The sequence below is a fragment of the Musca autumnalis genome, unplaced genomic scaffold (assembly GCF_047663935.1).
Source record: "Musca autumnalis isolate F117 unplaced genomic scaffold, ASM4766393v1 scaffold_2, whole genome shotgun sequence".
Classification (NCBI taxonomy): domain Eukaryota; kingdom Metazoa; phylum Arthropoda; class Insecta; order Diptera; family Muscidae; genus Musca; species Musca autumnalis.
This window is the reverse complement of record NW_027411755.1, coordinates 144,658,242-144,670,904: the sequence shown is the minus strand read 5'-3', so window position 1 is coordinate 144,670,904 and position 12,663 is coordinate 144,658,242. Positions and strand designations below refer to the sequence as shown.

General features: G+C 39.0%; 1 protein-coding gene across 1 annotated transcript in view; it reads left to right on the top strand.

The window, feature by feature from the left end:
* LOC141394700 (zinc finger matrin-type protein 5) overlaps positions 1-12,663 on the top strand; it is a 345,637-nt gene that overhangs the window by 34,670 nt on the left and 298,304 nt on the right. The gene's annotated exons all lie outside the window — the stretch shown is intronic.

Below are 12,663 nucleotides of genomic sequence, written 5' to 3'. Positions count from 1 at the left end.
CCGTATAAAACGACACCACTGATGCCAGTTTTATTTTTAGTTTTTTTTTTTTATCAACATTTTCGATGAAGATATTTTATGTCCTTTGGCATTTATGGTTCCTAGTAGCTAAAAACGTCTCCATCAAAAAAGTGTGGACATTGGTCCACATTGTGGTATAGCCCCAATACAAGCGGAACATACCGATTTCATGTATTTTTAAGTTTCTAGCTGACATAATTTGCTAAAATTAGGTATTTGGGGTTCCCAAAGGTCAGAAAACTTCTCCACCTAAAATTGTGGGCACTGGTACTTTCGTAACAAACAAAATAATATTTCTTGGTGGAGGGTATAATGCTTTTTTACTTGTTAATTTACACATGATCCATAGAAGAATTTGCAAACTGAGGGCAGTCATGGTATATCTCTTGGCAAATAAGCCTACTATTCGTTATGGAAGAGGTCTCGTTCTATCATGATTTTTAACGAACTTGCCGAAATTTGGTATTTAGTCTTCTTCAAAAACGAAAGGAAACTAATTGTCCCATTTCACTTCAATACAACTCGTGGTGGAGGGTATAACAAGTTCGGCCTGACCGAATTCAATGCAGTTCTTACTTCGTAAAAAATTTCATATTTAGCTTCTTTCCCAACTAGACTTGAAACTGGCTTAGGTTATACAACGATATAATGAGGATAACATGATAAGGCAATCTCTAGTGGCTTTAGCAGTTAAAATTAGGGGCCTCAATTCGGCAATTCCGCTCTAATTAACATCAAGGTGCCCAAAATATACCCTGTGGACTGGAATAGCACCATACGCAGCATCTCCTTAATTGTCCAGCCAAAACCACTCATGTGTACTCGATTCTCTATGACTGCAGCCTGTCCAGGTTGCAGAATATTTGAATTTGGACTCAGATTGTGTTGATAAAAAAACAACTATCGAGCAAACCTTATTTATAATAATAATATTTGTTCCACAACATCCCATAGGGACAAGGGAGACTTCTCTCATATCAATGAGTGCACCCCGATTCATATTAGCTCAATGATATGGGACCTACAGTTTATTGCCGAGTCCGAACGGCGTGTCAACGACACCACTTTTGTAGAGAAGTTTTACATGGCTGAAATACTCAGGAAATGTCGCCAACATTACTGAGGGGTATTTTGCCACCGTTGAAAAGTGTTTTGATGTTGCCTGGCCGGGGAATCGAACCCACGACCTTATGTGTGCAAGGCGGGTGTGCATACCATTGCACCACGGTGGCACCCCAACCTTATTTATACATACATATATACCGAACGATGTCAAATCACTAGATGCTGGAACCAAAGATGAAACCAAGGAGTGTTCTCGATACGATTTGTACCAAATAAAACTAAGCTCCGCTTAGATTACGATTCTAAAATGGTTTATTAACTTGATTTTAATTATACGTAAACGACTTTACTTTAATAAGCACACAGCTTTACATTACCTCTTCTCTGAATTCTCCCGTATTTATCCAAAATTCACTTGTCGATGTTTCTAGAAGAAGATCTGGTAACATCTCGTATACCAAAAATTCATCTGTGCAACCAATACACAACTCACATTGAGCGAACTATAACACATACATATACGGACAAAAGGGTGACAACTACAGGAGAATTGAAAGAAAAGCAATGACGTCACTGAATGATCAGAACAAACAAAGAGGGAAGAGAGATTTGATTGATATTTGTTGATGATTTATGGCAATATATGTTTGTATGTTCGCATTACAACATTGTTATATAATAACATACATATTTATTACTGTTAAACTTTTTTCTACTTAGTATAAATAATCATATCATTATCAAAAAACTTTAAACACGTTAGCAGCAACAGCACTCTCAATTTTATTTATAAGCTAATCAACACATATTTTTAATGCAACTTTTTCGCATTTCACAGTGCCCATCAAATCAACATTTTAACACAAATACATATAAAAAAACTAATTTATTTTTATTCATATAACATCTTTCAAAATAAATTACTCTAAAACTCACTTATTTTATACTCAAAGTCACGTACATACATATATGGTCTGTTCCAGAACTGCATGACTCTACTAATTTTTACCATTTTTTCGATAACATAAAGGAAAAAATGTTATCGTAGTAAAAAATAGTAGCTTTTTGCAGGTTCTGGAACAGAGCAATACTCACTATCCAACTGGAATAATACGTATGCCAGAAGTTTGTAACGGTTCAGAATAAGTGTGATGGTAAACGTGGCAATAAAGGTGTAGAGTACTTCGTTGATTTTGATGGCACTGTTCCAACTCGTTTATGAAGTCCTACACCTTCATTGTCATTATCCATCCATCACAAGTAAATGTTTTATATAAAAATAAAATTTTAAAAAAATTACAAAAAACGTACTACAAGACATTAATGAATGTTAACATGATTTTTAGTCAATAGTATTAATAAACAAAAAATCAATAAATAAAGCTACAAAGCGTTTTGCAAATTACAATTACAAAAAAAATGCAAATAAAGTTTTTAAATGCGACAAAAAAGAAATATTTAAAAAATAATAATAATACTCGCAGTTATATAAACAAATCCAATAAATGTGTGCTAAAGAAATAAATATTAAATAAAAACAACAAACGGCAACAACAACAAACAAATGATAATACAAAATGTTAAACAGATTTATGTAAAATTGCAATTAAATAATAAAATGGAAAGAAAATATAGATTTAAATGTGATAAAAATTAAACTATTTGCTTTTTTATCATTTCCACAGTAAAGGGGAGTGGGTTAGAGCGTAACCGTTCTATAGCTCTAACGAAGGCTAAATATGAAATTTTTTACGAAGTAAGAACTGCGTTAAATTCGGTCAGGCCGAACTTGTTATACCCTCCACCACGATTTGTATTGAAGTAAAATGGAACAATAAATTTCCTTTCGTTTTTGAGAAGACTAAATACTAAATTTCAGCAAGTTCGGTAAAACAATGTTGCCAACCTTCAAAATACCGAAATTTGGGATGTACCGTTCCATGGGGGCGATATCAAAACGTCGATCTGTACCTACAAATTTCTGGCGAAAAGTTTTTAGACTCAAAGAAGACTAAATACCAAAGTTCGGATATTTTGGCAAAACCTTCAAAATACTGAAAATCAAGAGGTACGCTTCTATGGGGATATAGAAACCCGCGGACTTATACTGATAATTCTCTTCTGGAATATTTTATAACGCCATGGAAGACTTAACAAACTTCAGTCTTTCGGTGGGATATAGACGTTACAACCATCAGAATTACGAAAATCGGGAGGTACCGTTCTATGGGGGCTATATCAAAACGTGGACCTATACCGACGAATTTCAGTCAGATAGGTTTTTACCTCCAACGAAGTCTAAATACCAAATTTCAGCCATTTCGGTGGGTTGCTGTGGTCACAACCTCCAAACTACTGAAAATCGAGAGGTACCGTTCTATGGGGACTATATGAAGGCGTTGACCTACACCGACAAATTTCTAGGAGAAAATTTCAACCATTTCGGTGTGTTAATGAGACTAAATATCGATGTCGGACGAAATCGATTGGAGCTGAAGGAGTAGATCTCCTCGGGAGAAAACATGAGACACGCAACATTAGCCCAGTACGAGTTGGAATATCGATCCCTCCATAAAGTATTGCAGCGCTCAGTCAGAAGAGACAAACGCAGTCATATTGATAAATTGAAGGTGAAAAGGCAGCAAACATTGGTGACTCCCGTGCAGTATTTTGGGTCACCAAAGAATTGGTAAACCGCAATATACCTCTTCAACATTCCATAAAAGATGAGGCAGGAAATCTTCTCAACACCGACGAAGAGCAACTTTCTTGCTGGAGGCGACACTTTTTAAGCCTCTTGAATGTGGAAATTAATTCTGAACAACATCATATCAATTTTGATCCCACCATCTATGATGTAAATTCAGGGATAAGCGCAACAACACCAAGCTTAATTGAAGTATCCGCTGCCATCAAGCAACTACCTAATGGAAAAGCAGCCGGTATTGATGGTATACCCGCCGAATTATACAAAGCCGAGATAAATCTATGTGCTGAAATCCTTCTCCCTTTAATATCTGAAGTCTGGGAGCAAGAGACCTTACCGAGCGAATGGAAAGATGGCATAATTGTAAAACTAGTTAAAAAGGGAGATTTAAAGGAATGTGGAAATTGGCGTGGTAGTTGTGTGCTAGCGACAATAGCAAAAATAATTGCCAAAACTATTCTCAACCGAATCAAAGATCAATCTATAAACACAGCACAAGCCGGATTCCGAAGTGGATGCTCATGCGCGGACCATATAAATAACATCCGGTTAATTATTAAGCAAAGTGTTGAATTTAAATCAGAGCTGCATCTACTTTTAATAGATTTTTAAAAGGCTTTCGGCAGCATGAACCGTGCCTGCATTTGGAATTCACTGCAGAAAAGTCGTATCCCGCCTAAGCTTATAAACCTCATAAAAGAAAGCTACAATGGCGCAAACTGCTACGTTTTGCATAAGGGAAAATTGTCTAAACCTTTTCAAGTTGTGAGTGGAGTAAGACAAGGTTGCATTCTCTCGCCTATCTTATTTCTGCTTGTCATCGAGGACGTATTATCTGCAACTCCGTTTGATAGAAAAGGTATAAAATGGCGAATCGATGGGACATTTTTTAATTATTTGTCCTATGCAGATGGCATATGCCTACTGTCAAACAGAGCCAGAGACTTAACACAATATGTCACAAACCTCCAAGATAACCTGAGAGGCACAGGCATACAGATAAATTCAGCAAAAACCAAATACTTGAGTATTAAGACAAACAACGAACAACAGTTACACGCAGGAGGTCAATGCTTTGCCTCAGTAGACCAATTCTGTTATCTGGGAAGCTTGATGGACCCGGACGGTGGCACAGAAGTAGATGTAGAAGCAAAGATTAGTAAAGCTAAAGCAGCATTTGGAAAGCTGACACCGATTTGGCAAAACAACAGCTTAAGCCTACGACCAAAGCTCGGTATATTCGAATCAAATGTCAAATCTGTATTGCTGTATGGATTTACAACGTGGAAGGTCACCAACGGCGTTAACAAACGACTAAAAGTCTTTATTAATCGCTGTCTTCGCCGGATTCTACGTATATTGTGGTCGCGTGTAATAACGAAAGCAGAGCTCTTACGACAAGCAATTCAGATGGATGTGGGATCCGAAAACGTAAATGGCAATGGATTGGACATTTGATGACAATAACGGAGCAAAAGAAGCTCTTCGCTGGAATCCGTTCAGCCAAGAAGGAAGAAAGGTTGGTAGACCAAAGAAAACCTGGAGACGAATCCGAAATGAGATCCATCGGATTGACCTGGGATCAACTTAGATATATAGCTCCAAACCGAGTGAGATGGAAAACGACTATTGTTAGCTCCCTATGCTCAAGTCGGAGTTAAAGGAATAAAAAAATAAGAATAAAACTTTCAAAATACCGAAAATCGGATGGTACCGTTCTATGGGGGCTATATGAAGACTTGGAGCTATACCGGCAAATTTAATATGGAACGTTTAAAACCCCAAGTGAAGACCAAATACCCAATTTCAGCCATTTCGGTGGAATATTCAGGCCACAAACTTCAAAATACCGGAAATAGGGAGGTACAGTTCTTTGGGGGCTATACTAAGGGGTGGACCTATACCGACAAATTTCATATGGAACGTTTATTACTCCAAGTGAAGAACAAATACCAATTTTCTGCCATTTTGGTGGAATATTGAGGCCACAACCTTCAAAATAACGTTCTATATGAGTTATATAAAGGCGTAGATCTACACCGACAAATTTTTGGGGGAAAGTTGTAAACCCCCAACGAAGACCAAATACCAAATGGCAGCCATTTATGTGTGATAATGAGGCTAAAACCTTCAAAACACCAAAACTCGGGTGGTACCGTTCTATGGGGGTTATATCAAAACGTGGACCGATATGGCCCAATACCAAACATTCTAGGAGTAATAGAAACTTCCAAACCAATTTGCAAAGCTCTATCTTAAAAATTGCCAGCTGTATCTTGATTTCAATAGGCAGACGGACATGGTTATATCCACTTAGAATTTTACCCTGATCATGAATGTATGTATATACTTTATAGGGCCTCTGATGAATATCTCAATGTGTTTCGAACGGAATGACAAATTTAGTTACACCCTCCATATTATGGTGGAGGGTATAAAAATGTATCTAAAAAGTGGACCAATGGTGACGATATTTAGTGGAGAATTTTGGTGACCACTAAGAACCTCAAATGTCAAATCATCGAACTTGACCTGCCTGCAACCAAAAGACGCATCTTCAATATATCCCACGCATCTTCAATATTCCACTGAAATGTCTGAATTTAGGTATTATGTCTTTGTTGGGCCATAGAATCGTACATCCCGATTTTCGCTATTTCAAAGGTTGCCCCTCAATATCCCACCGAAACGATTGAAATTTGGTATTAAGTCTTCGTTGGGGGTATAAAACTTCCACCTGATATTTTTCGGTATTGTCTTCATATAGCCCCCATAGCACGGTCCCTCCCAATTTTCGTTATTTTGAAGATTTTGGCTCCCATATCCCACCGAAATGGTTGAAATTTGGTCTTCGGGTATAAATCTTTTCACCAGAAATATTTCGCTATAGGCCCACGTCTTCGTATAGCCCCATAGAACGGTACCGCCGATTTTCGATATTTTGAAAGTTTTAGCCACATTATTCAACTGAAATAACTAAATTTTGATTTTTAGTCTTCGCTAAAAGTACAAAACATTTGTACGGTACAAAAATCCCTTGCAAAAATAGGTCCACGTTTTGCTATAGCCCTGATAATGGACACACATAGACAATTTGTGAGGGAGAAGTTTTGTGACCACTGGGAACCTTAAATGTAAAAATAGCGCTAATTTGATCAAAAAATGTATCTAAAATCCTCAAAATACCTTAAATCTGGAGGTGCCGTTATATGGGGACTATACCAAAACATGGACTTATGTTGTAAATTTTTGGTAGAGAAGTTTTATGACCCCTGGGAATTGTCGAATTGCAGGTAGTTCTGTCAAAAAAATATAACTTAACTTCTCAAAATATCTTAAGTCGGGAGGTGCTGTTACATGGGTCCCATATAGTGATTACAACAGACGGGCAGAGCTAAATCGAATGGAATAAGTGACAAGGTATCAATCATCTATTCCGACAGAGATATACTTACAGTCTGTGTTTTATTGAAGATTCCATCTATGAACGGATCGAACACCTGCTACACGATAGAAATACTTTTGGTCCATTATGCCAGGAATCATGGACTATGAAAAAGTATTCTAAGGATGTCCAAGGATAATCTTTTGAATTAATTACTTACCGCAGGAAAGGAGTTGTCACGTTGCTGTTCTTGCACTGACTTTCCCAATTCGAGATTTATTCTCCCTATCATAGCTGCCTTCACCACATGTTCCCTTGTGGAGTAACGGGAACTTGTTTACTCGAATTTATTATCACAACAACAACGCTACTGATCATCACCATTGATGTTAGTCGAAGGTCACACTAGAGTGGTTTCATTGAAACTTTTAGGTATTTATAGATCGAGTTCCCCACTACAGCAACTTTATGATATCACTCTACTGTGAAACTCGACCTAGGAACCCTTGTTTTCATGAAATTGTTTCAATGAAACACTCTAGTGTGACCAAGGACTTAGTGATGAATCAACGATTACGATATTCACACTGTACATTTTCGTGATAGGTCCGTTGATCTAGAGGTACTCGATTATATTGCTTATACCTTTGGGCCTCTCTCTCCTGATCATGAAGATCTCTGCTGATGTGCCTGGGTGGAAGAAGTCTTTCCATTAAAACGTGAGTCACGGCGATTACACCCAAGCAGGTACTGCATCGACAACATCCTGTTGAGTCATGAGGAGGCAGGCTGATGCAGTCCTTAGGGTGGCATTCTGGTAGGTTTGAATATTGGCCGGTCTATTGTATGATAAGAGGTCAACATATTGCTGTCGGCAGCGTCTTGAGAACATTGTTCCTGTGGAGCCATTGTTAATGTGGAGCCTCATTTCAATCGTCCGCGTAGTGAATAGTTTGGGAATTAAGAGTTTCTGGTCGGGATTTCCCGGCCCGGGATGAGAAATTTTCATTCCCAAACTCTAGTGCTAATGGATTTATTGACGGACATTTTCATACTCCTCAGATGAAAGAACTGCACTAAGTCAGCTATGAAGACATTTAATCTATCTCGTATGTCATCGACAATGATTTTGCGTTTCGGATAACGTCTGCAACACCGTCTGCCGATTAAAACAGCACACACCTCTTCGGGTCTGTTACTGTCACGCCTTTGAAGATAACAGCCATTCTATGGTCTTTCTTTCCCGGATTCGAGATGGATTTAACAGTTTCCAACAATTTACTTATATTCTCCTACTGGCCTGTTGATTTCAAGAGTACGTTCTCTAACTCTTGGGTCTTTAGGGGGCGTACGCTAGTCCAGTCGCCTCTGCTGGGAACTTTGGTTTGATTCCGGCTATTTGACCAGCAGCTATTTGTAGCGAACGACTGCAGCTTGATGATGTCCTGGAAAATTCTCCCAGCTAACAGGATCTGAATCTTTGCTAATCAGCTTTTCCAAGGCACGGCAGTCAGAAGTTATGAAGTCAGGTGGTTTGGACGATGGTCTGAGCCAAGAAAATTGACGGTTACCAGGACACGCCATTTTTATTTTTATTTATTTATCAGACCGGGTGTCACAATGGTGATGACAGGCGAGCTTTGGCAATTTCCTCTTATCCTCGCAGGAGCTCCTTCATTCACTGCTGTACCTATCTGGTTATTGCCTATGATGGAATGGAAAAGCTCATGGTGAGCTTTGAAGTATCCTAGAACTGGACGGTTATTGTCCTCGAGTAGCAACTAAATTAGGGCATATAACGCAAGACACAGCTATTTATCAGCGGTAGGTACGCATTCAGCAACTCTCCCTCGGCAATACCACACTTTGCTGCTACCCCCATACATTCCATGTTTGGGTTACTAGAGTCAATCTCAAGCGTTATATGTCTGTACTGGACAGATTTTTGTATAAGGAAGATAAAAGTCCTCTTCTTCCGCTTCTTGTACGATCTTTCAACAAAACGTTGTAACCATCGCAAATTTGCAAGCTACAGGTGACGGTGAAACCTGTTTCCTGAATTGCGGCGACCATTATGTTTCAACGACTCTCAAAATCTACTATTTCTTAAAATCTACTTTGTGCAGAGACCGTTGCAATTGAATTCCAGGAATGATGAATTTCCGGTCCACTGGACAACATCTTGGAGTGTTAGATGCTACGTTAGTTGTTGTTGGGGAGACTACGGGGTGGCTCATATTGCAACGGCGACGATGATTCCGACGACGACACGCTCGGAGATGCTCTGACGCAAGCAAGCAGCATCATAACTCCTATTGGAGTACTCCTGGATCTGAGTAGCTTCTAAAGTACACCTATTCCCCACATCCATTACATCTAACCGATGTTAACATAGGATGCATGCGGATCTGGCAAATGGTAAAGATCCATGGTCCGTGATTCTTCTTATCCCGGCACGGACTAAAAGAGCTCGGAGCAGGCATTCGGGGATATATTGCCGCTTCCATGGTGAAAAAGTATAGTTACACAAATACATAATTGTTGAGATGACGGTCCCTTGTGGGAGATTCCTCCGAGTCAATCCGGTACAAAGAACAGACGACCATGGGACTGTCTTGACCTATGGTTGTTGTTGTTGCAGCATGAAACCTACGTAGAAGAATAGGCTTGATGCGGGGTTGTCAGCCACTGGCCACTGATTTCGGGTCAATCCGCTACGAAAGACGAGATTGACCTATGGTGGGATTATCTGATGGCAAGCACTATTGTCCAATTGTGCAAAAGGCTGTGTCAATTCTGATTATCGGAGCAATCATAAACATTTCTCATGACGCTTTGAATGTTATTCTAGATCTCCAACCTTCGGATATCCTGGTACAGTTGCAGGCTGCAAGAACTGCTTATAGGCTATAAGAGTTAGAATCGTAGCGTTTTTCACATTTCGGACATGCAAAGATCTTAAACTTAATCGAGAGTCAGCATGAATCAGGCAGCAGGGTTCGCGTAAGCGGTTATATTCCAACCTCCTTCAGATTTGACTGTTTATCCGTAATTTTTCAAAGCAGGGACATTTGGACTGAACATAACTCTCGTTTGGACGGTCTAGCAGTTCGTACAGATGGGTCCAAGATGGAGGAAGACACTATTAATCAATCTCTCATTCATGCTTAATGATAATCGGGCGGTACCACAACGTGGGCCAATGTTCACACTTTTTGATAGAGGGTTTTAACTACTGGGAACCATATATGCCAAAGGACATCTAATCTTGCTCGAACATGTAGATAAAAACAAAAAAAAACTTAAATTGTGCTACCGATTTGTAGGGCAATACCAAAACGTTGACCTTTGTTGAAAATTTTTTGGAGAAGTTTGGCGACCACAGGGAAACTCAAATGTTAAATTACAGGTAATTAGGCCAACAAATGAAGCTAAAATACTGAATTTACCTAAAATTGGAAGTTGCCGTTGTATGAGTGCTATAGAAAAACATGGACCTATGTATGTATATGTATACGTCGAAAAATTTGGGTGGAGAAGTTTCGTGATTGCAAATTAAGATAAAACCCTCATACTACCGTTATATGAGGGCTATACCTAAACATGGGCCTATGGTGACAATTTTTTGGTGAAGAAATGTTGGGTCCCCTAAGAACATCAAATGTTAAATTAAAGCTACACAGAAGAAAAAATTACTGCATTTTAGCAAAAGTGTTCATAAAGTCTTGCCAAGGTTCAAATTTCTGCATTTCAAGTACGCTTTTCATAAAGCAAAAAATATTGGTTTCTTCTGAGAGATTGAAAAAAACAAACACCACCAACAAAACCAGGGACAAATGTTGCTGCTTTTTATTAAAGTTTTTATTTTGTGTTATTGTAATTTACCGTTTCCTTCTAATGATTTTCACTGTAGTTTTTATCGTCTTGTGAGTATAGCAGAATAATATAAACCATATATACAATGTACATATACGTTAAGTCGATTAGCACTAGGTTGAGATATTTATTAGATGTTGCTTTTATATTAAAGAAATTACAAAATTGTAGATGCGAACTATGCGAACGACACCAAACGCACTGTAGTTGTTTGGTTTGTCAGTTAACTATCAACAATTGTTGCAACAGTGGTTGTTGTTGCAACAGTGTTTTATTATTATGTTTGCATGTTCGTTCTCCTGTTCAATCTGGCTCTGGGTCTATCTCCAGTTCCAGGAAGTTGGCTACTTCGATGGGATGTAACCACAGATCCACTGGAGTCAGATGAGTAGGCTTGGCGTGGGAGTTGAATAGGTGCTTAGTATGGTGCGGGACCATGCCGCATACTGGGCAGATGTCTTGCACGGTGCGATCGATTCCCGCCCAATAGGAATTTAGGCGACTGCAATATCCCGAGCGTAATTGAGCCAAAACTACTCTGGTTTGTCGTGGCAGCTGACGCTCTTCAGCTGCGATAGATGGGGGATGTGCTCCGATGACTGCATTCACACAATAATTGCTTATGGTCTTAGCAACTGTGTCCGTGTGGATGCTGTTCAAACCTGCCTGATATGCCTGTTGATCTAGAGGTTCTCTCCTATATTGTTGGACCATCGTCACTAGAGCATGAATATCCTTCTTGATATGCCTGGGTGTATCGGTGGCCAGCAGATGGTGACTGGTGACGTACTGGAAGAATCTTTGCCTCCTCATGTAGATGGTCCACTGTAGATTTGAGGAGGCACCCTGTTGCTGTTCTCAGGGCGGCGTTCTGACAAATTTGAATCTTATCCCACTGCGTGTCACATAAATTCGGGGACCAAACTGGCGCCGCATAGCTTACCACAGACCGACCTATCGCTTTATACGTGGTCAACAAGATTTCTTTATCTGCACCCCAAGTGCTGCCGACTAGGGACTTGAGGACCTTGTTCCTACATTTCAGTTTATCGCAGATAGCTGTGGCATGCGCGGACGACGTGAAAGTGGTGTCGAATGTGACTCCTAGAATTTTGGGGCCGTTTGTGGTCGGAATTCTGCTACCATCGACCCTGATATTCAACTGTCTTCTATACTGCGCCGTCCATGTGGTGAACAGAGTGGCCGTCGATTTAGTGGCGGACAAGGCAAATTTATATAAGGTAAATGCATGAATTACAACAACTAAAAAATTTACAAAAGCAACATTGTTGTTATTGAAAATTAATTGTCAAATAATGGAGTCGTTCCAAAAATTGTTTTAGGAAAAACATAAATACATTTTGAAAATCCTCTAAAATATAACAAATTTTGAATCAAAATGTAAATGTAAAGCATTCAGAAGTCTCGTAGGTCATTGTTATTACACGTTTACGATGAAATTAAGAATTTTATGGTAGCAAATTTCGAAGTTTAAAATTTCATGAGTAGACCCTATTACATTTGGGAAACTAAATTTACAAAAAAAGTAAAAATACAGCTGATTGTCACTTCTACCTTGTATAAATATGCCTTAAGGTAAGGTCACATT